Below are 25,614 nucleotides of genomic sequence, written 5' to 3'. Positions count from 1 at the left end.
AATGAATTATCTTAAGCCTACTGAAAACAGGAAACCAAGGACACTTCTATTTTCAAATGAAATTTATTATCACTGGTCGTCCCTTTTTAAGCAGAAAACATAGCTAAATTTAACCAAATATTTTTCAAGAAACACATCCATTTTATTATGTTCACATTTACTTACTGGAAGTATCAACAGAAACGTTAAGTAGAATTTCCCCCCCCCCCCCCATCTAAGCCACTTTTTCCACTTGAATTTCCATATAAAGAAACAATAATCTGTTCCACAAAGCAACAGAATTATTGAAACCTGGTTTTCCATGATTGCTTTTTGTCCTCCCACGCCACCTCGTTAACTTGGTCATCTAAAGGACAGCAACGAATGCTGCGGTTTGTCCCGAGCTATGCACACGCTGACTGGGCAGCAGGCTGCTGCCAATGGAGAGAAAAGGCACCAAATGAGTCTTTTCCTCAGTGAGGTACTTATATCTGTCCCATATCCAAACACCAGGAATCACACAACTCCTAAAACATAATTACTTTGCAACTTCCATCTCCTTTGCAAACAGGTTTACAAATGTTAAAGTCAATGCAGGGAGAAGACGTACAGACCAACGGGATGAACCTCACGTCCTTAGAAACCTAAACTAGATGTGAAATGCAATCAGGAAAGGAGTAAACTGAATGCTTGCAGACAAGACTAGAACATTCCCCTTGAATTTTATTTCAGAAATGAGGGAAAAAAAATTAGAGTAAACTGAGTCACAGGGGAAAAAAAAACCCCACCAAACAAAACAAAAGAAAAAGTTAAAAATCCTGTCCTTGACACAACTCAAGTCTGAGATGAATCGACAGCTCTGCTCATCGGTTAGGGAAAGGTACAGTACCAACGCCGCACCATGAATGTATAGCACGTAGAATCCTTTTTAGAGAGAAGCAATTGCATTGCAGTTACAGGAACCAACAAATGTAGATATAGATAGATAAAGTGAATATAGATTCCGACTTTCACAAACTTTAGTTTGCATTTCCATACTTCTCCAGTGCATTTCAGTGAAGATATTGTCCAGCTGCATCGCACTTCAATGGGAGAAGAATAATCAAGTCAGACATACATCATAGTGACTGGAGTGGAGAGATTCTGTTAAGATCTTCTCTGAAGAGCAGAGGAATCAAGCTTTTTTTTTTTTTTTTCTCTCTCATTTTGCCAATCCTATTGTGTCAAACAAAACCAAGAAACCAACCACCAAACCCAAGAATGAAGTCTCACTCGGTTCCCTCAAATACTGCCAAGAGAAGCACCAATTCCCCAGCCACCCTTCTGCACTCAAGTGTTCCCATGAACTTAGCGTACGCTCTTTTCTCCAAAAATGGGAGGTACATTATAGCCAAAATTTAAGAGCGTGGAATGGCACACTGCCACCACACGCTTCCCCACATCAGAGCTTAGACACACCAGCAAGATATACGTGAATTTTAGTACCCCCAACAATAAGCAAATCTGCTCGCTAATTTTAAAATATCGCCCTATGACAGATAGAATAGGTCACACAGCCAAAATACTAACTGAAAACTGGAACAATATTCCAGCATATATTCCAGACCACTCCAGATCTTAAACCTACTGCTCCATGCCCAAAAAGGGGGAACCCAATGCTCTTGAATGCCCTTCGGAACTCTGACACAGACCTTTGCTGTGGCATCGGACAAGAAGCCAAACACCTTGTCTGCATCTGCAAGCCTGCCTAAACAATGCTGTAATTTATTCATCCTTTAGAATGTACCACAGGTAATAATCCTTTATCCACAAATATCTCAGGTTTGGGGAAAAGAGCTTGTTTCAGCCAGTTTGTCAGAGGCATGAAATAGGCAATATCATGCAAGATGAGGAATCTGAAAATAGTATTTAGTGTGGAAAGGAAAAACTGCTGTTATATAACATAAAAAGTCCAATGTAGTCATGCTTTGATATTTTCCAAAAGCTAAATCGTGTTATTCTGAGAATACCTTTAGCATCATACCCTCTTGGTCAAAGACTGATTTAGTTTCTTGCGATGTCACAAGAAGAAAAATGGCCTTGGTATGGAATATGCAAAATATAATCTTGTTAAATTCTGAAACAGATTTTCCTCATCACCTACTTCATTTAAAAGCAGTTTCTCTAAAAAGTTAACTAAGCCTTTTACACACACTTTTATAAACTGAAATCTCAAACCTGCTCTCAATTCTAGTGCCATTACATGTTATGTATTCATTCTTTTTATTTCAGAGGGACACTCGGTATGCATAAAGCTAAACATACGTCCAATTATTTTGCCCATGTTAAACAAGTCCTAGAGAAAAGGACACAGGTAAGGTTTGGGCTGTCCTGCCAGTACATCTCCGAGACCAAAAAGGACAGTTGTTCACAGTGATAAGAACTTCATGGCTATTTAGAGGGTGACTCGATCGAAACAAAATCCAGCAGAGGACATCTGTCCACTTAACCTTACACCTCATCAAGGGACTTCTTTTATTTGCTTGTTTCTGCTACAACTGTCAGGTGCCCATTGATCTAAGTTATGGTCACACATGTCATTTTGCAAGCATGATGAAGCATCTCCAAAGTTAATTACAGCTGTACTGGGCTGCTTCATCAGAGGCAAAAATGCAAATGTTTTATTTCATGGTGGTACTGAGTCACATCACACCCTTAGTGAGGGTCCAGAGCAGAGAGATGCACAAATCTCTCTTAAGGTACTTTGCTGAGAGGAGCATGGTTTTGTAGACACCTTGCAAAACCCATTGGGAAAGACTGAAAATGCCCAGAGATGAGAATTTTCCTCTGGCGATCCCTGTTCTCTCTTTACTGACTGCAGAGGAAGCCCAGCACAACTAATCTCCTACCTTAGGCACAAGAGCCTAAAGCCAAGAAGATGGGTCAAGATCCTGCAAGAGAACCTAGCTAATAGGAACAGGTCTTTGCAGCCTTCCCGTGTGAGCTGGAGTGAAGTACTTGGGCTGTCTGTGTTTCAATTCCATGTGCGTGAAAAAAGGATAACATTACTGCCCCAACTCACAAGGGCACAATCAATGCATTAATGATTATTATGCCCTCTGAAAATATGGTAATGAAGGTTGTAAGTATAAGCACCATCATTAGAAATGTTTCTATGCATTTATTTTCACTTACCAGCTCTCTCTGTTTTGCAGAGCTTCCTTACACAGTGATCTTGCGGCAGAACTTGGAATGACCCTCAACCCATGCCCACCCGAAGCTTTAGAGCACTTGTGAGAACGGGCTCAGCTGATGCACCTTCATAGGAACACAGATGTGATTCTGCTTGGCGGGAGCAATCCCCACTTGGTTGATGTCCGCAGAGGATGATGACAGAAGCTTCTGGTTTTATTTCTTTAATTACGTTTCACATGCACTGTAATTTCTTAGAGTCTCCTCAACTGCTAAATTCCATTACCACCTCCACTCCCTGACAGCTCCCCTTGGCACAACAAATACAACGTCAAAAGAGGACGCAAGGGACACCAACCCCAGTGTGCAAAAGCCTTCTGTAATGACCCTGCAGCGTACCCTGCTCAGCTTGGGCACACGAGCACACCAAGCAGGAAGGCAGAGTCTGCTCCCCAGCCCCAGAAAATAAACCCGTCAAAGCCTTACAAACATGCTATTTTCCACCTCACTTTTCCTGCACCATTTCACATAAGGGAGAACGTTGTACCACAGTGACATCACTTTTCCTCATTAGGCATTTAAAAGCAAAAAGACTACAATTAAAATCCTTTAAATAGGATATTTTTAGTTAACTCTGAGACAGAGCAGGGAGCTAAAACTGGGTCCTCCATCCCAAGAACCCCTCCTCAGATTTCATCTTAAAGCTGAAAATCACAGTATTTGACACAGGGTGCATAAAGAGCTTCAAGCTGTAGAGTACATTGATGAGTAAGTGAGAAAGACAAGGCAAATAGCAAATATTGGACTGATCCTTGCTCAGGACTACAAGATCAGACACAGAAAACTCTGATGAAAAATAATTGGTTTACAGCTAAAAGCACAAAGAGAGGAAACCTTGACTAAGGGCAAAACAATAACATGAACATTACCTTAGAAATCCAGAGCCTAGTCACTCATTTGAAAGATCTCTTCAAAGCAGCTGGTTCAGACTCTGGAAATTAAAATAATAATAAAAATATAATTAAGACAAATACGTTTATTATTATAATAATTCTGGAACATCTTATAATAAGAGGTAATAAAAAGATAATCTTCCCCTTCACGTAGCCCCATGCCCGCTCAAGAAAACACAGCAGATCTGCAGTAAGGACACATGGGCATTTGGAGAACCCTAACTAGTTTAGCAAAGACATGAGCAGAGGTGCCTGGCTGGTTTACCAAGAGATAATTGCTTCCCCCTCCTTCCCTAAATATGATAAAAAAATAAATTATTTAAAAATTAAAGGCATTTAGAGTAATAGCTCTCCAAATGCATAGTATTTATTTCTTCTTTCATCACCCATAGTTTATGGCATTGTTTGGGTTTTGGTGTGCTTTCCCCCCCTTGCAGTTTACTTAGTATTAGGCTTGCCCTGGTCTCATCAATAAGAAATGAATTTTGGTAACTTTCAAAACCACTATATTATTTTTCCTTTTATTCGTAGTGAGTTTTTCTTCTCTCAGTGGTATTACTGCAATAAGTCAGTCATTATTTCTTTATGTTTTCCCTCCTTTCTTTAGTATTTCATTTCCCTTTACAGCACATCTCGTGATCACAAAGAAAACAGAGACACTTATTTCTTTTAACAGTTGAAATTGCTGCAAGTGATTTAACTGTCATTTAATCTGATTCCTCTCTTCTGTCTGTGGAGAAATATGTTTAATGTACTGGAAATTATGTTAATAAGAAAAAGCATTATCTCATTTAATGAAATAAATATACAAATATTTCAAAATAAAATAAAGAGGCAATCTTCACTGAGGAAAAACTGTCTCTTATGGTTTGCATAAAATAAACAAATAAGAAAAATTAATGAATACATTGAAATATACTGACAAAAATTATGCCTAAACTCAAAAGGGAAAAAAATAAAAGAGAAGGTGACTGAATTGCATCTCACCTAATCAAATGCTTTTTGAGAAAACACAGAAGCAAGCTTAAAGGATCAGAGTACAAATTATTTTTTTAAATTATTTTATTACCCTAGGCTAAACTTTTTTCCCCTCCTTTAAAAAGCCCTCAGTTTTCCTGCTTTTTTTTTGTTTTATTTTCTTCAATCGGTGTTGAAATATTATTTATTGTTTAATGACTGCAATTGCTTCATCCTTTAATTATCTTTGATCCTTTGCCACAAAACATATTTAATTTATGGCAAAGAACTTTGAACCCCTCTGATTTAGTTAATCATAACAGTCAATAACTCTATTTCTAAGCTTTTACATTATGAAATATGTAACTAGCATGCACTAAGGTTAAACAAATATTGTTAGTGGTGAGAGAAACTTGTAGCAATTATGTAATAAAAGCATGACCACTGCAACAGAAACACATAATTAGCGATTTAATTACAGACATCAAAACAAACTAAAGATGTCAATAAAAAAAAAAAAAATCTTCTGTGACAAACTGATTTCATTTCCCTGTTCTGCAATTCTAGATCTTAATGTATTTCTTTATGTTTTCTTGTTTTGCAGAAATAAACAGTGCAAAACAAAAAGAAAATATTCAGTATCATCTGTGCGGGTGCGACTGTGGTAGATATTTGATTAAACCCTGGGTTTACTTTCTCACTTTCTCAAGAATTAGTGCCTTGAATCCATCCAACAGTGGAATTGTTTTAAACTCCCCTTTAAAAAGAACCAGCAGCGATGAGTATGCTGTGTTGCAGATTATTTGGGGAGTTTCGGTCAGTTGTGCCACACACCTTCGGAGGCATTTTCCGAGTGCACCAGTTGCCCTCTTTGATTCCCCACTCCTTACAAAGCGCTACGGATCATAACAACTCCAGCTCAGTCCCTTCTGCTACCGAGAATAACCAGCAAGAGCATGATGTGTAAAGATCTCAAGTTATGTTCTTACTTGAAACACACAGTTTTACTCTCCTACAGTTGTCCTTTCGGTTTATAGACTTGTGAATCTGAATTTGAGCAGGACAGAAGCTATGCAGTGAACGTTTTGGGTTAGTATTAAACAGGTCGCCTTTTTATTTTTAAAAGCATCTAAAAACCCTTACAGTGAAATTCTAAATCCACTGAAGTCAGTAACAGAACTCCCACCAGCTTCACTGGGGATTTCCGCCTGTGCTTCCAGAGGCACTCCAATTCCTGGTCTACTTCTTTCAGAGTTTTAAGGCGTTCTTATCCTCCTGAAACACACGCGGGGAAAAACACAGATCTAGATACGCCGCTCCTTACAGGAGTCCTCCATCTTGAGGTCCTACACCTGATTCTTCTGGATTGGATGCTGAAGCTGCTTGTAATCTTTACAGTATATACAAAGCAAATCATACAGAAAGCGTTTGCTCTGAAGTCTAGATTATAATTCATGCAAAACAAGTAATCCATTTAAACAAATTTAGAATCACTAATTTGTATGTATACACACACATATATACAAACCCAGATTCTGTACGAGTACCAGGATTTGTTTTTAATGATGTGCTTTCTTTTTCTGCTAAATTTCAATTCTATAGAAAATATTCCCTACAGCTTTTGTGATCAGGGTTTACAGAGATATTCAGGAGAGGATAACCCTATATATTCACAGCTTTATTCTTCTAATTCGAGGTTCACAGGGCATTTAAAAACAAAAACCTAAACCCCATTGTATTTCTTTTATAACTAGAGTGAAGAATGTTCGGGAGTACAAATGAATTAGGAAATTACTCTCCTGCCGTGAAAAAACATTACGCTGTTAACATGCAGATCTGCACGCAAAAAAACCCCACTAATTCAATAAGACGAGAAAGTAGGAGGTTTGGTACAAAACCCTCTCCACGTCAGTAACGTGAATGTCAATAACTGACAGCGATACCCTGCCTTGCGAAGATGCGATGCAGCTCGAGAACCCAAGCACAAAACGCAGAGAAGACCTTTGATTCGCGGGAGCGTGCCGGATGCGTCTCGCCGCTACCACTCACTGGCACCAGGGTTGGACCTCTGGCAGAGAAGTATGCGTGAGCCTGCTGCGGAGGGGCTTCCTGAGTTACGCCCTCGAAGGCAGACCGCCCGCCCCCCGGACAATGCCTATGCCAGGAGCTTGCCCCGAGTTGGGAAGAGCAGATCCGCAAACGGCACTTGCAGATTGGGGGCCACCCCGCGAGGGAGTTTCAGAGCACCTCCAGGTCCCGCCCGCACCGTGCCGATAGCGGCTCCAGTCTCCAAAGCGCTCTGCATTAGACCCACAAACTTGGCAAGTTGAAAAGTTACAATAATCCCATGTATTCCTGTTGTAACAATACTTGAGGGAGCCGGATCAAAAGACTGGAAGTACTGACATTTTTGATTCCAGTGTCTTTTGAGTGATCAAAAGACTATTGACTTGAGCAAACCATCTTGTCAAGTTACAAAGAAAGAAACCCCAAAATCTCTTTCTAAAAAGGTGTCTGTTTTTAAGCAGAGCACTTTAAACTTGCATCTAAAAATATCTGAAATCTCTGCCTGACACAAACCTGAATTGGAACCTTGTTGTTTTTTTTTTTAAGCAAAATCAAGTAAATCAAAGTTTCTAAAAATCAACACCTTTTCTGTCTTTCTCTTGTCGTCTTTTTATTAACACCTTTATCTCTCTTTCTGATTTCTGGTTCTATTCTTGATAGAAAAAGAAGGGGTGGAAAGAAACAGCAAACCTACTTAAGGTGGTATTCAGCAATAAATTTGACTACAAGGAAATTTTTTTCACTGAACACAGTATACTGAATTTCAGCCATCTTGCACGTTAAGCTTTTCTCGGTTTAAGACTAAATATGGATGAAATCAAACCCAGGACTCGTTCCTTACATCTGCAGAGGGAATCTACAAATATAGCCCTTTTCTGCCCATGCTGTGAATGAAAATAAAATCCCTCCTTGATGGGTACAGCTTCCACCATCTTTTAGGATCCATAAACTTGTCAAGAAAAAGGATGGCACAGACAGATCTTCACAACCGCATCTCCAACTCCGCTCATCTTTCAGGCCGTCACACTCCCCTTGCGGTCTAGAAGACAGCGCTGCCGTGAAAGCAGATGTCTCTATGCGATCTGAAAGCCTCCCTACGCAGAGGAAAGAGCTCCCACTCCTCTGCGGCCAGCCCAGCTGGAATCACGAGGGAGCACTCGCCACTGTGCAGCCTCTGCAGCGAGTCACTAATTGCACCGGAGATGCAGACGTACTTTCTTTGACACTGGGGGCAATACGGACCACGACCACACAGATTTAATGCTTTGTGCCCGTTGCCAGACCTGAAGATGGAACTGCCGGCTTGTCTTGCAGGACGTGTAAGCACAGTTAGTTGCTTCTCTTACTCTTTCAGACCTTTTGGCTCCTGTAGATTGAACAACACTGCTGCAACATGGTCTGCGACATCAGCGTGGAGACTGAAAGCTAAAAGTAAAAAGCTAATAGTATCTTATGTACTTCTGAAGTTTCTCCTGCCTCTTTCATGTAATTCCTTTAGCCTTTTATCAGTCTTTTTAAACATATTTGAATTTATTTGATTTTCACATTTTCTCCCTCTGTTCCTTTAATGAAAAGAATTAATTTATATACCTTTGAAGCGAGCTCTCTGCTTTCCCACAATGCAACAGGGCATTTTTTCCTCAAAACGGGAGTCGTAATAAATGGGAGTCATAGTTGTCAAGCCTGAACCTCAGTACTGTGCGCAAACACTGAATCTAGAAAATCAAGTAGGTGCTTGAAACCAGAAAATGGAAATGCATCTGTTTGAGCCGAAATGCAGAATTTGAATACCAAACCGTGAACACTGTACCTCTTCACCCAACCTTTTTTTTTTTTAGCGTTCATATTTCTTGAAGTACACATTTTTGCAAACCACGTTGTATCGCTTCCATCTACTCTACAGAAATACATCATTAACGCAGCAATACTGAAATTTCCCTAGAACAAGAGAAGAGAGAATTTAGGAACAGGAGGAAGAGTAAACATATATGGCGCCTAAGCTTTGCAGGCCTATTTCAGTTACATTATGCAGACTGCAAATATTGCTTCATTTGATTTACATCAAAGACAGCATTTTTCATCAACTCAGCAGAACTAAAGCAGTAAGGTGTGCCGAGGACTTTTTTAAAACCCCCTTCCTTCTTTTTCAAAAGTGACACTTGACAGCAGGTGTCTCAAAACGTCCAGCATCCTTGATACCTATTTCAAAGAGATATCCATAGCTGAAGATCAAACTTCTACACCCTCCTTCCACAAAGCATTCTCAAAGATGCTTGAGAGTTAAACCAAATGCAAGACACAGCTTTCATCAGCCTCGAGACCATTTTAAAAGCACAGTATGGCCTCTATTAGCGATTTTTTTTTTTTTTCCCCTGTAGAATTCCACACTGATTTATTAAATTGTCACAAACAACTTTGGGTCAAGACACAAGTTACAATATACATCTATAAATAAATAAATAAATATTGTTTTTTCCTATAAAGCCAGACTTTCTGCTTTCTTATTCTTCATAGAAGGCACTTGTGGCCACATTGGCCAGGCTGGAAATTAACTGGGGACTTTACACTTCATCCTTCAAGACTTCCCTTCTCTGTTTCTCTCGCAGCAATTGCAAGGGCAGCAAGCATATATGTATTATTCAGCACTGACAATTCAAGCTGTAGACACCTCATCATCCCACAAGAATGTCCCTCATAACTGAAACCAGAAGAAACTATCCATAGGCTATTCAGTGCTCAAACACAGAAGTAGCTGAGCGAGAGCAAGACAGATGCTCTCAACATGAGTAATGACAGAGTTCCTGTTCTGCCAAATGAGCTTTTGTCCTTCCTTATCATTCTAACAAGTCAACCTGGGAAACCATCTGCAAAACTGAGAACAAGTAGCAATTTTTTGTGAAATATGTTAAAAATCACTTCCTCGCAACTTTGGGAGTAACTAGACATATTTATCATAGTGTTTTCCAGGTAGGCCTTTTTAAGAATCTACACTTCTACAGAAGACTTTTCAGGTTACGAAAACAGCCATAACTTCTAAATTTAGGTAAGTTGTCAGACATGTAAGTCTGGAGACTTGTAAGCGTCCCTATTTCCATTTTTTTCATGGAACTCGAAGTGTCCCCTGCTTCTCATCCACTCAGAAACTACAAGCAGATAAGTTTCTCTGTGCTATCTCTAGCACATCTATACCCCATCATTCCTTGCCAGAATCCAGTGAAAAGGGGCTTACAAATACAATTAAACATATTCAAAAACTGTTCAGCATTAGTCCCACTGAAGTACTAGAGAAAGGTTAAGGCAAATTTTCCCCTTGGCATTATTTTTTTCCTCTTTCAGTTGACTTCCATATGGGTAGCAACAGTCCGTTGTCGGGCGATAAAATTAGAACATCAGAGATAGCCTAACTAGAATGCAATTTATCACTGTAGTATTCCAGTATACAGAATTTCTATTCCTTAAATAAACATATTTCTTTAAAGTGTCAACATAACCAAGAAATCTGATCTTCTAGACAATATTCCAGGCTTGATGCATTTTTATTGCTCTCCAGTAATGAAGTTTTAACTCTTGATGTATTCCTCCTATTTAACTGCCATTTCAACAAAACTAAAATGATCAATTCCCAAAGTTGGTTCCGGCAGAGCCATGACATTCTGCAAAAGAATGTGCCCAGGTGTTCTCTCTGAAAGCGCCCACCACTATGCTTCAACAACAGGGGAGAGGAGGTGGAAGAATAAAGAACATATTTAAATGCATAACAGAATTGAGGCTATAAATTTGTTTCGCACTAGTTGCACGTGTAAATAAGGTGTACCGAGTAACTTTTTTTTTTTTCCTATATTTGCGGTTTGCAAAGTAAATGCTAGTATTATGTAAAGCTCCCATGTGGTGTAAATGGCATTGCTCTATTAACTTCAGTGAGTCACCCTTATATACACTGCAGATTTAATGACGATAACTTCTATTCAGAGTTACGACTACAGAAAGAGATTTCAATGAACAACTTCTATCCATTTATACTTGTCGTTTGGGATTAGCTAATCCCAGATCAACTCTGTACATAATATATAATTGCATATCAACAATATCAACCTGAAAATGTGTCTCACTTCTTCTAGCAGTTTCCCAAGTCAAGCATTTTTGTCCTGCTAATGAACCTTTTGTTACAGTGAATATGATTCTGCCAGGAATTTAATGCATGTAAATGTAATGACATAAGAGCATTACATAACCACGCTCCTACAGGAGTTTATACAGTACAGAATATAATGAAGCCAGACTATAAATGATGCATATACCTGCAAGGGAAAAGTAGCATTTTTTAATTTAGTGAATCGCTATAAATAACAATGTGGCAAGAAATGGTTTCAAGTGCTTCAAAATGTTTGGAGAAAGGGATCAATCGATATGCTGCTGAATCGTTAAATATAAAAGAAAAAACAGCTAGAAGATTAGAAGGTACTTCCTAAGAAATTTCAAGCGAACAGCTTTAATAAAAATCCAGAAATCCCCCAAATACACCCACCCCATCCTACATCAGAGAATGTTCTCGCTACTTCTTTCCTCAAATTTTGGAATCAAAGGTGCCTGCAACAGGAATTGGAACATTCAGGACCAGATTCTGAAGCTGACTGTTCACATCAGAACACTTTTCATTTTACATCAACTGGCTCAGTGGGCTGACACCCAGCAAATATAACTTCCACAACGAAGGAAACGAGCAACTCTTGCAACTTTTCCGATGCTATGTTTAGCCTCTATGTACCTGCTCGCAATATAAGTAACTCAGCAACCTCTATGGAAAAATATGTGAATGAAATTCTTCCGTCTTTGTCCTCCTCCCTCCCCTCCTTTCAACCGCACAGACACCTTTAAAAGAGCAAGAAAAGGTAATATATGTACCCGACACTCGGCTGCAGTAACAGCTTGGGAAATACAACTACATTCCTAAACCAAATAGCCTTTGTGTTTACAGTTAGAGAACTGAAAAGAATGACTGCTCATCTTGCATAGCTCCTGAATTTACCTAAGACCACACTGTCATTTCAAGTATACTTCCTAAAACATTTTGTGCTATGGTTATTTGTGTTATCCTGAGTAAGAAGTACTCCTCTTGTCATAAGTATAAATAAATTTGTGTATAAGCAGACGTTAAAGTGTCTCTATTTTGCATACAACCGCCTCCCTATTTTCCCCCCATCGACTTCGTGTTTGACAGAAGGAATTTCACCTCTGCCCACTCATTCTCATTCTGGTATTGGTGAACTCAAGGCAAAGAACTCACAACTTCTTACTGAAATGAAATTACACTACAGAAATTCTTTCTGAATTTTGAAGATCTTATTTATCGCAGGAAAAAAGCAAAACATATTTCTGAGTAGCATCAAAATCCCATATTAAAGATGCTTAACTTTTTTTTTTATTATTTAGGCAGAATTAAAGCCCATCATTTTAAAGCAATCTTTCAATACGGTAAGGCAAAACTTTGGAAATAATGTCTGTTGAAAAAGTCCAGCTGTATCACAAATTAAACCACGCTAAAGTAACATTATGGTGTAATTTAAGACCCTCAAAGTGAAAGAGCTCAAAGTGAAGGCTCAGTACTCATACCTTGTGAAAAAGGTACTATACCACAATTAATTTTTTTTCTCCAAAAGTATTTAAATTAACAAGCAAATAATGCCATGGAAGCTCTGTTTAGAATACAGAAGCAGATAGCACAAACTAATTTGTCATACGAACTGATAATGTTTGCACAGCATTTAAAAAGGAAGCAAAGGATACAAGTTGCCAAACTCCTGGGATCCATGTCTAAATTGGACTTTTCATCATGCATATTTCATTGCCATGTAACTCTCCCTTCCCAGTTGATACATTATGATGTACTGCTAAGAAGCGCAGTATAGAGCTTCAGATCCACAGCACTATCTGTCGATTTTGGAAGCATTTTTATGCAGGTACCCACCTGCACATTTCAGAAGCTGATCACAGGTCCCCACATTTGCACATTTTGGGCACTAGGAACGATCCCTGCAAGTCCGTTCACGCAACAGATCAATGAGTTTCTTCCAGAGCAACTTTTTTCACATTACGCACCAGTAAGATAGCATTTCATCAGCCCCAAGGGCAGATTCGAACTTGGACTGCAGGTATTTACAGCTCTTAGAGGTAATGAATACCATACCAAAACCAGTTCACACCGTGTTGTGAGGTTGTATAGTTCCGATTCCGATAAAACATATAACATCTGGTATAAATAATTATTTTGTTGATTTTATACCTTATCCCATTTTGCTCATATGCACGGTGTTAAAAGCTAATATATTATTCAGTAGCTATAAAGGGCCTTTTCTGGTCTTTTCAGTGGTGTTATTGTCTTTCACATCCTGTCAGAGCATTAAGATGTCATATAACTTCGCAACAATTTACTGCACAAACCAATGTGCACTACGCTAATATTATATGGATGACTAAGTATGCTGGCATTACTTTATTAAAATACATGCTTTAACAGTCTGCCCAAAGTGTGGGCTGAAACACCAACTGCAACTACGGCAGGAACAAAAGAAAGGAAGCATATTGCTTTTGAAAAGCGATTCCTTAGTCCAGTCTCTTCGGCCATAGGCAAAAAGCAGTCTCCCACCAAACCTGGAGTACCGGAGACAGGGTGCACGCAGCTGCGGACAGTGATCTGGTTTCCGCTTTACAGTGCTGCACAGCCAGACCAAAGCTACAGGCTCTCCCTAAATGCATGCACCGTAACTGTTGCAAAACACAGTTACTGTAAACACTAGCATCAGTTAACAAAAGGATGATTCCCAGCTATTTACTGTTTGCAAGGGACCTCCTCTGTATTTGCATACAGCATACAAGGGTACAAAACTGCCAGTTCTATTATTTTGAAAGTAAAAACCAGTCAGTAGCCTGTCACAGTAAAAATACAGATTTTAAACTGCCATGTGTACTGTCTAGCCCAAGTGAACCATTTAAGAAAATTAAAATCCCTTTTTACAAACGGTTTTTGACATCCTTTTACCCAGGTAACACAGGGAGACAAACCAGTGGTGCAACAGCACAGGTTGGGGGGGCTGTGACTGGCAACCCTTGATGCTTCACCAATAAAAATAACAAAAAATAACACCACACTGATAGGCCTCCCTTTAAGAAAATGACAAGAATTTTTTCTATCCTATAGAATGTTTACATCAATCATGTACCTGTGGCTTCCACAGCGAGCTGGACTATTACAAGATTGATGATAAGCTCAAACACAATACTTGACCTAAATACATTATGTAGCAGCGGATGCCTGTTAAGTAGGTCAGCATGGGCTCTTAAAAAGTTATGCAAAACTTATTGCTGCCACACAGCCGGCATGTCACTAGTCGAGAAGTATGAGAATCAATTTTATAGGCTGGAGGAAATCTCTTCTCATCATATGAAAATCTGTTTTGCCATACTTAAAATGTCTTAAATACCAGAATATGCTGCTTGTCATATGTCTTTAGGCCTCCAAATGAAATAAAAGTGAGGTGGGCAGCCGATGAAAAGCCTAACAATCCTGAGGATGATCCTGAGGTTCACAGACATGGAAGATTTCTCTTTGAAAATAATTATTCAAATAAATATTTTCCATTCTTGCAGTCAAACAAATTGTGATTTATGGGATGCATCAGCCAAGCCTGTCAAGCTGAGGAAGTCTGTATTTAGTAGTGATTAATCAGAGATAGCTACATTACCCCGTCTTGATCTTGGAAGCTCTTAAGCAGCACGGTGTACAGAGGGCAACTGCGCAGAGACTCATCTGTTGCGGTACCCACGTGCGAGGCAGTATAGCCACACAGCATGACAGAATATCGTGTTTGCTAAAACGAACTGGTAACCGCTCACCCATTCCTTTCTAGACATGTCTGTGTGCTGGAGAGCAGAGGCTGGACACGCCTTGCAGAATGAGGAGTGTCTCCTGACAGAGGGAGAATACGTCATGGTGGGATGTTTTAATCTCACATTACAAACAAAAGTATCCTTTAGGCATCTTTTGACTTAAAATCCAGTAAGGTCCACTCTGCAACTCAGCAATCAGCCACCTGTATGGTCATGCACAACTGTGCCTCTAGAGGAGGCAAAGTCCAGCCAGATTCTAGTGGCTCATGTTATCTAACTCCAAACTTTTATAATCTCTAGACCGAGTTCAATTTATAGCTTTCCACTGGGTATCAACCCTATCTCAATCCATGACGGCAAAGCAGAGAGAAAGCCATTAACACCTCAAAGAGGCTATACTGGGCCTACCATGCAAACGTTACATAATAAAAGCCCAGGAAACCAGGATTTCAGACCCCGTTTTCTGTCTCTCACCAGTTTCAAAGGCTTGCCATCATTCTCACCACATCACACTTCCATATGCACTTATCCCCATGCATAAGAATAGGCATGGCCATAAAGTTGTGGTCACGTTGCTGAGTACTGTGTGTAATCCTCTTCCTATGCAGAAGCCTCTTCTAGACAAGCATGCATTAGTAAGTGAGGACTTGCACACTAGCTCTTTGCGTTTCCTCTAACTACACTGAGCAACTTACTGACAGATATAAATTAAAAAAAAAAAAAAAGGCTATTTACCAGTAACAAGGATGTACCAAGGAAAAAAAAAAAAAAATCAGTGAGAAAAGAAACTTATAATAAGCTGTAGAAGTCTGTCTTGAAAAAGCAAGTCTCACGAAAGGCTTTCCACCAGACTCTCAGTAACGTGGTTCATGTATGCAAGTTGCATATTTTAGTTAGCATTTAACTCAGAGCTTTTCCTTTGAGACAAGTGATTATTTTCTTTTTCTGTCTGACCTAGTGCATACCGCAATGCTCCACTATACTGTATTTGTGCCCTGCAGGCAGCAATGTCCCACCAACTTTCCACCGAAAGCTCATAACACAAGGCAAAATGACAAAAAAAAATGAGGACTATTATTTTGCATATTGAAAACAAATACATGCTATTGTGTTTCTTCTTTTATTGTTTTATTTCATCATTATTCACCACAGTTCTTTCCTTCATTTGCAGAGTTTGGGTTTTAATGTAATGGCCATTCAATAAAAATGTTGCTTTTAAGGGTTTGCATATCATCCCATTTTCTCTTCAACCCTTCAGCAACCATATGGCAAGCAATCAGGTCTGCAATCACTAGGTCCATATTATGTAGAGCATGATTTCAGCATTATGCTATTACCCATCTGTTTCTGTAGAAAAAGACATGAACCCTTGTATAAGAGGTCAGTGGTTTCATTGCACACCGTATTCCAGAAATCTATCTCTGTTCACTTGAGATCACTTTCGTGATTTACTGTAGTCTTTTAGGCCAGGCTTTTTTTTCTCCCCCCCTCCCTTTTTTTTTTTTAAATACAGACAATCAGCACAATTTGTCTGTCTGTTGTATAAAATTATTTGTAACTGTCATTCTGTGCACTTATGCTCTCTTACTTAAAGATGTTCTCCTGAGATCATGCCATTTTCTTAAATAAGAGACAAAAAAGAGAGAGGAAGGCTCACCTATTTTCATTTGTTTAACAGATTCATCCAGAAATAATGAGGTTTGCTATTCAGCATCAATTCATTTATGAACCAGTAAAAATTGTCTCTCATGCTTTGTTTCTTTGGTTTTAACAATCCAAAGTATGCAAATCGGTATTTGGCTTTCTGTAGAAGAGGAATGCACTATAAAAGTACAGACATAACAGTAATGTCAGTTTTTAATTTGACCTAGTACTTGAATTCTGCCCACAACACAGACAAGTCAATGAAGTTCAACTGCAGCCTATCGAGCTTATAAAAGGGAAAAAAAAAAAAGAAAAAAAAAAAGTCCAATCCCAAGAAACTTAACTGCAGGCCACTCTGTTAGCCATAGCACGTAACCGGACACTTTAGTTCCCTCCTACCCTATCACCATAAAGTCTCTGCCGCAATAAAGGAATACAAAAACACGTCCAAAATAAAATTCAACATCCCTTAAGTGGCATACTATTCAGTGCCCGTACAACATATTTAACTGGATAGCTATGCTTCACTAGAGAAACACAATGGAATTCTCTTTAACAACCTCTTGTAAGCAAACCACAAGCTTGAGCTAAAAAAAAAAAAAAAATATTAAAAAAAATTCTACATACAAACCATTCAACAACATCAAATTAGCCTTTTTATCCAGAATATTTTGTAACAGCAGATTTGTCAGGCACTTCCCAGACTCGGAGGTCTCATAGCTAACAGAGTTAAAATTCAAATAACTTGAAAATATACACAGAATAAAGACGCAAAGAGGTATGATGGAGAAATATGAAATCTTGTGAGAAAATGTTGAGGTAGCCTGATACAGAGACATAGCATCACATCATGACTTGTCTCGACAGAAACTGCAAGCACTACAGTAAAGAACAGTCACACCATGTCAGATGCATGAATACGTAGTGACATGAAGATGAATAGGAGGAACAGGAAAAGAAGTGGAGCAAATCGATGCTATCTTGCAGGAATTTTAATAGCGGTTCTAGAAAATAAGGGTGGAAACCTTTGCTAGATCCTAGGGAAACAAGGGAGTCTGGAGGAATGGGAATGAAGCAGCCAAGTTCTGGAAAACGCTGCCACTGCTGGTGTCTAGACAGAAGACAGTAACAGAAGTGATACATGGGAAGAGCTCAAAAGTCAAAGGGCAGGCACGCTGTTACAGGGATGTTAAATACCTGGAAAAGCTCAAGAAAGGAGAGGGCAAGAATGGATGTAATCTGCAAGATGTACTTGTTAGCTATGCACTTCTCAAAAGTCAATTATTTTGTTGAAGGAAGCTGAAACAAAGAGAAGTTAATTTGGTAACGTTGGGCATAAAATGAATAGAGAAAAGCCATAGAAGCTTCTAAAACATCTGCAGTTCATTATGGATGGCAGAAGTGGCTGAAAAGTTTAATTTCTAAGCTTCCTTTGCAGAAGCAAGGCCTTAAAAATAAAATTCAAGTTGCACAGCAAAAGGAAATCTTGCATCTTCACCGACCAGAGCCTCTAGTCAATGCTGGAGTATAACCGGTGACCCAAATCTGTACGGTGGCTTCCGCTCACTAATACAGACTAAAAAAATAGATCTGCATTACAGCTCTTGGACAACATTCAACAAGGCTTGTTTAACTCATGAAGCGGTCCGAATGTGGGAGCAGTATGGAAGTTTGATCCACTAATGGGAGAATTAAGCTTTTGTAATGTATGCTTGGGTATCAAATGCTAAGTGTCATTTCAATAATGAAATCATTAAAGAAATGATACGTGGATATATTAGGCCGATTAGACAGACACAGACAGACAGATTAGATGGGATGACCACAAAGAATAAAGTAAATATGAAACGGAGAAAAGCAAAGGGCAGAAAATTGAATCTAAAAGAATATTATAGATATATGAACTTGGCAAATAACTGGAGTGATTCCCCTGAAGAAAGAAATATTAAGCTGGTCAAACAAAAATTGTGAACTAATTTTTTCCATTTTACTTTAATCTTTGACTATATATGGTGTAAACACTACAAAAATTAGGGAAAACTTGAAGTGTTCAGAATGTAACTATGGAAATTACAGGCTGACAACCATCAATTACAGAATAAATGCTATTCAAAAGTGGATGTAATAATAGCTGGCAAGACACATTAATACAGTTTGACCTACAGTTTTATTTACTTCTTTCAGGCAACCTGAATGTCATGGTGCTTACATAAACAATGCTTAATGCTTTGAACTTCAGTAAAACACAGCAAGAGTTAATTAAAATGATACAATCAAGGCGTATCTCTTTCAATATAATAGACAGAACAATAAAGAGAGACTAAGTGTGTATTATAGATTCTAACAATTATTCACAAAAAGTATACAGTGAAAGACTAATCTTCAATTTTAAAGATAACTTTTGGAGCTGAAAACTCTCCTTGCTTTGATGTTTGCTAGCTGCTGAAATTCATGCATTTGGGAGCAGAGACTTTGGCAAACAAACCCTTAATACACACGGATAAAAAGCTATTTTCAATAACATTAATGTTTAACACAAACTGCTAAAAGCAACAAAATTCAAAGTTAAGGCTGACAACTCCATCTTTAGCTTAGAGAATAGAGTTAAAAAAGCCACAGCATCTTATGCCAGAAATGTTGTAAGATTGCATTCTGAAGATCCTAGCTTTTGTTTCATTTTCCATTCTCTGATTCTTTCCATTAATGTGTAGACTTGGAGGTTTCTGTTCTATTTTAGTTTGCTGTTGTTATGATGGGATCGCCTTTGTTCCTTTAATCAGCAAAAAGCCATCAACACTGAGCAACAGAAGACCACGTTATGAAACCTCGTGGTGCAAGCCATCCGTCCACCTTTCCAACAGCATCTATGGCCGTTGCCGCAAGCTCCCCCTTTAGCTAGGTACTAAACTCAACCCCACTCCAAAGGTATGAAGACTCATAGAAAGCCTCCAGTGTCCTTAACCTTCCTACAAGCACTTGTGCCCTTCTCTTTCCTTTCTACAAAGATTATATAGTCCCAAGGGAGACCAAACTTCAGTTCATCAGCACCTCAAATGAATTCAATTTACCAACGGTCCAGACATCTCGCAAGCTTTGCGCAGAGTAAACGCTCGGATTTTGGTACCTACTGGAAACACAGACACAGTTTCTTCCAGATTTGTGGGTGGATCTTGCACCTCCACGCCTGCCTGCCTGCCTCCCAGCAGGCAAGGGAGGGCTTGGGAGGCAAGCAGCACTGCAGGGAGGTGGTGTGCAGGAGCTAATGATGCAAAGGATTTTCTCGTTAGGATAATTGGAAGAGGTAAGATAGAAGGGGGAGGCAGATGCAGGTCTGGCCCACATAAGGATTTAGTCCATAAGGTCAAGAAACTCAAGTATCTTCACAAAATCCTACCTGTTGTCAGGAGGGAAATAAAATAGAGTATCTCTAGGAGACGGCCTCTTGTAAGGAGCCAGGTTTATGTCCAGCTATAAGGTTTACTGCCTAATCAAAGCTAAATCCCACATCTGCTTGTCAACAAAGGTGGCCAAGCAAGGGCAATTATCTTTTAAGTAAAAAAGTTACATTGGGGAAAGTTTGAACTTCTTCATTTGCACAGGAATATGGTTTTGGTTGGGTTTTTCTGCTCCCCCCCACCTTGGGAGGGGGAGATATTATCTTTGAATGAATTCACCTGAAAAAAAAGAAAGCTGCCTTCATCAACTAAGATATATTGGATCTACAGCCTCCTGTCCCCCAATTGCCCTTTTCTTTTTCTTCACTGTCACACTTGTCTAACATGAAAGAAGAGAGGGGAAAAAAGAAAGAAAGAAAGATAAGAAAATAATAAAACCAAGCATCGATTTTCATTTCATTTTTTAAAGTTATCAAATGGGTTAGAACCTAAAATACTTATTAAAACTAAATTTCTCAAAATACTGAAGAACTGTTTATAATGCAAAAACACTATTTGGGAAGAAAAAAAAAAGAGTTTCCAGTGAACTGGTTACTCTACCATTGATGTTTTCTCACAAACTCCTTTTTATAAACTTATACAACAGTGCTCTATCCTCTGTGCTAGATGAAGCCCTGGCTGCACACAACTCTCCTGTCACAGGTCTGTCTTCTACGCTGAGCAGCAGCCATGTTGCAACTCTTACAATTATCAGTCTCACAATATCTGGATAGCCTTTAATGCCTTGTTTTTTCAAAATCTTTGCTTTAAAAAAGAAAAAAAAATAAATCTAGGTTTTCACGCAAGAAGTGAGTTTTTAGCCTCCACAGTTCCAGCGAAAGATTTGGAAATGTGATCTCTGTACACAATCTTCAGGTTTGGCTGACAGGAAGCAAATGAGAACCCAGTTTTATTTAATGTTCATGACAATTTTAGCCTGTGAGAATCACATGAATTTCCTATGAGTTTTAGTTCATGAGATTCGGAGTCATCGCTCTGCTTCCCTAAAAAAAATACATATCCTAGAAGTACTCACATAAAGCAGCCTCAGTGAGCAAATCAGAAAGCCATTCATATAGATTTACCATTTGTTATTTTTAATTCCATGCATGTAGGCACACATAAGTCCATGTACTCCGGTACCTAAAGTGACTTAAACTGTGGTATTGCATTTGCACAGGTATTTCTTGCCAGTTGGCTCTGAACTTTGGACAGACCATTTTCAAGAAACATTAGGGGTTTGTTTTTGGATATCATCTCAACTGCAACTGAGCTTCAATTCATGAAAGGAACATTGAGCCTATACCTCAAAGCAATTGAAGACAAAGTCAATGAGGAAACACAAGACCCAAGGCAGCAAATACTTTCTGGGTGGTTTGGGGGTGGTTAGCCAAATCCTCACACTGCAGCAAATCAGTTGAGAATAATTTTTTCTTTTTTGCTGGTTATCTTGGGATGCGTTCTTTTGTGGCTGTGATTCTGCCCAGCCGTATATGGTATTCTGCCCAGCTATATGATTCAATGTATGATTCTGCCTAGCTCATACTGAAATCAGCAGATTCTGAAGGATCACGTGCCATGCATTCATATATACTTACATAGATAAAATTTATTTTAACTTTACCAAACTAGACTAAACTTGCCAGTAGAGTTCTAGAAGTAGCAGGAAACACTCCTCCTTAAGGAGACAAAACCATTGCTGGTGGGCTGCTTGGTCTCATTGATTTTGGAAATCGGCAGAAGATTCCCCCTTTGTATCTTCTAAAATGCTGTGGCTCCCAGCTGTGCTGTATGTAAACCAAAATCCACCTGCTGCCATGGTTAGCAGCAAGCCCCAGACACCAGTTGGGGCTATAATGCACTGTTACCACTTTTAAGGCAAAAGTAACACCACTAATAACAGATTTGTATCAATTGCATGCACCTTAAAATAACACTGGAGCTCTACAGCTAATAATTCCCCCCCCCGCATTTTAGAGGGGACAATATCTCATAGTCCAGCTCTAAATTTGACCCCCTTAAATTGCACTTTGTTGAAGATTGACCAGATGACTACAAAATCCTAGTTGCACAAACCAGCATAATTGCAGCTAGTATGGACACAAAATAAAGCCTGATGTTTACACGTGGCACACTCAAAAACAGTTTAGCCAATTCTGCTGGTATATATTCACAAATGTAGCAAAATGGCAGGGGAGATGATGTGCAGAGACACGACTGGGTGTTATTCCCTACTAAAACAATTATCTGCTGGCTAATTGGGATCACTACACTCGTGTTAGCACTGGAAATAGTTTTAATCAACTGTTATAATATGGTACCAACTCATGGAGAATTTAAAGGAAAAACTGAAATTCCAGGACGTGAAAAATTACTGAATTACGGAGCAATCTTTAGTGTTTTAATTGAGCAGTTTTCTCAGAATATGGGGGGAATGATTCATGCAGTTCCCCACCTCCACAAGCAATTTTTGCCAACCCATCTGCCACCCCAAATGCTGCGTCCAAAGCAACCCCATCGGTGGACTTCTGCTCCCTCTGCTGGATCTGCAGAAATAGGTGTTAATAGACCCAGCTCTGTTTCCTTAGGAGGCAAGAGTGCAACTTCATCTGGTTTCACCAGGAGAAGGAGTGTGCCCTAGCATCGGCTCCGAAATGGTGTTGACATCGCTGCTAAGACTGACTTGCAAGTAAGTAGCAAATAAGCAGCTGTAATACTTTTAAACAAACAAAACCCCCTAAAAACATGGGGGAACATCAGTTAAAAATAAAAGTGACAGCAGTAAAAGATTCTTTTTTTTTTTTTTTTTAAATGCTCTCTGAAAAGAGGTGTAATCACAAGGAAATTACTACACTCATTTAAGCTTTCAGCATTTCTTTCTGGCTTTACCAGTTGTTTCCTCCTAACACGCACACGTGCCACAACACAACATGATGGCTCATTGCCACATGTGATGGGCGAAAAAAATATCGTCCTTAAAATGGACAATAAAGTCTTGCTTCTGCATTCCAAGTCAGAAACAAATAAATACTGATTTCCATTAAAACCTCTGCTCATGTGAGCTTTCTCGTAGTCTCCACTATAGATGCTTTTAGTATCTGACTACTTAGAAATCACAAGAGTGTTGAACTGTTTAGTGACTCTGATCCTCCCATCAGTAAACTGATCTGGTGATAAAATGTAAAGGACTTGTGCTATTTGCATTTTTACTCAGTTTAGTCACAGATCACAAAATAAATTAGTAAATTGAGCTACAAGGCTTCCAATTTGCAGCAACCAAACCTTCTAAATAATCTTCTATGCTTAAATACACAAATCCCTTAAAACGTAATAATTTCTTTGTCAACTGAAACAGTTACAAAAATTCCATCCCCCAAATGCTTCCACATAATGATTGCTTTAAAGAAATCATACAAATGAAAGTGCGCAATTTCTCCTTAATATACTCCAGAGAATTAAAAATATCCAATGAACTGAAATGCTAAAATCACCCATGGTATTCCTTCAGAGCTGTCAAACGCTGTTCCTCCAGTTTCGTAAGAGAAAAATCAAGAGCCCTTTTTTTGTTTAAAAGATCAGAAATCCTGACACAGTACAGGTGCCTGTATCACAAAACCGACCGCTACAAATGCCAGCAATTAGCATCATTACTGGCAGCATCTGAAAGGCAGCCAAATTCATGGAGACTGAACAAATCTCCCACTGCTCAGGTCGATCCTTCCAGGTCAGGGCTAAAGCGCGTTCGTGGCCCTTGCGGGGGAATCCGCAGCGCTCCTGTTACACCATCTATCATGCTTCTGTGGCTAGCCACTTGCACAAATGGCTCTGAAAAATTGTAGCTCCGCGAAAACATGGGGACTTGGCACATTAAATATCAGGTCTCTGTTTAACATAAATTATTTTGTTAGACAAGTCCCGGATAACAATTGAAGCACAACACAACTATGGCTGAGTCAGAATTAGGTCGCCCAGATGCTCGAGTTCTTACTGACGTGGCCCTGAATCGTCTCTTTCAGTGAAATTTTAGCATATACAGTCAAACGGGGTTTTGCTAAACACAGGTGTAAATCACCACACATTTCAGGCATGCTTCTGTGATGTCTTAGTTGGAATTTGCAACGTCTTAGGACAAATGTTACGGTTTCCCTTGACCTATATTAAAAATATTTAAGTGTTTAAAATATTATTCCTTTCATTCATATGCTAATGACTATAAACTGTGCTCCAGTCAACACATTACAAAAGCCTAAATAGATTTCACTGACTTTACGTCTTCTTAGTAAATTAGGTATAACAGTTACTAAATGGATGTACTGAGGGCATTGTAAAGTTGCCACTCAGCTATGCAATAATAAAGGGACTACACACTTCTGGGGGAAAAAAAGAAAAAAAAAAAGCAAATGTGCCATGGGAGTTTAAAAAAAAAAATCCACAGGAACTATGTATTCCACTGGATATAGAAATACTTTGGCGGTGATACATTTTCTTCACGTATGGGAGAAATCTGAAAGATGAAGTGCGTGGTTTCCATTTGCAATGCTTTGTTTCGGAACGGGTGATTTGTTCATTGTCACTGCTAAAGGGGTGCAGGCACACACTGGATTCATCACTCCACATTCCTGCCTGATGCTAATCTCCTCTCTCCACTCTGATATTTCCCAACAATAGTGGTCATCTAAATACTGTTAATCCTTTTAGCAAGCACTAATAATTATGCATTAGCACAAATAACATTAAAGCTTTTTTCAAATAATTACATATATAATGGATGTGTCTTTAAAAAGTTGTTTACAGCTAATTAACCAATGAATAATTGTTTTCTCTTCCTGAAACAGGAGAAAGCTTATCTTGGAGTCACAGTTAAAAATGCTTTCTCTCTCCCTTTTTAAAAACAGTTTTACAGATGTTGTTAGCAATTAAAACGGTTAAAACACTATTAAACCAAAATTTCTTTAATAAAGGGATTACTCAACCCAGTTGAATTGTTTTTTAGAGTACTGGATCATTTCAAATAATTTCCAGTTTGGGTGATCAGTGAATGGTCTGAACATACCCAGACCCTATTCTAAACAGTTCAGATCCTTTAGTAGCACAACACAGGCTGCTTGTTGCTATATGACTAGTTTAATTGTGGGCTGTAATAAAGGTCATAATTAATATCCCAACACAGACACTAACAAACAATTTTAAATTGCCAGCATAATCAAATGATGCAAACATCTATGAGCTACAAAAGTTCATTGCCGCAACTGACAATTTCTTAATTGTATTCAGTCATTCATGGAAATTTTATTAACATCGAACTGATGTATCCTGCCCTTACTCTGTCACAACACCAGGGATCTAATTTCATTATTTTCCACAAGATTTGCTTGACTACTGCCATGATTCTAATATTGCTTTAGTCCAGATGTTTATGCTATTTAAATTAGGAAGAAAAGGCTTTTGGGTAAACACAATTAAAGAAGTTCTTTTTTTTTTTTTAGGTTTTTTTTTCTTTTTTTTTCTTCCCAAATTTAGTTTAA

This window comes from Pelecanus crispus, chromosome 3 (genome assembly GCF_030463565.1).
Source record: "Pelecanus crispus isolate bPelCri1 chromosome 3, bPelCri1.pri, whole genome shotgun sequence".
Classification (NCBI taxonomy): Eukaryota; Metazoa; Chordata; class Aves; order Pelecaniformes; family Pelecanidae; genus Pelecanus; species Pelecanus crispus.
Note: the sequence above shows the minus strand (reverse complement) of the source record.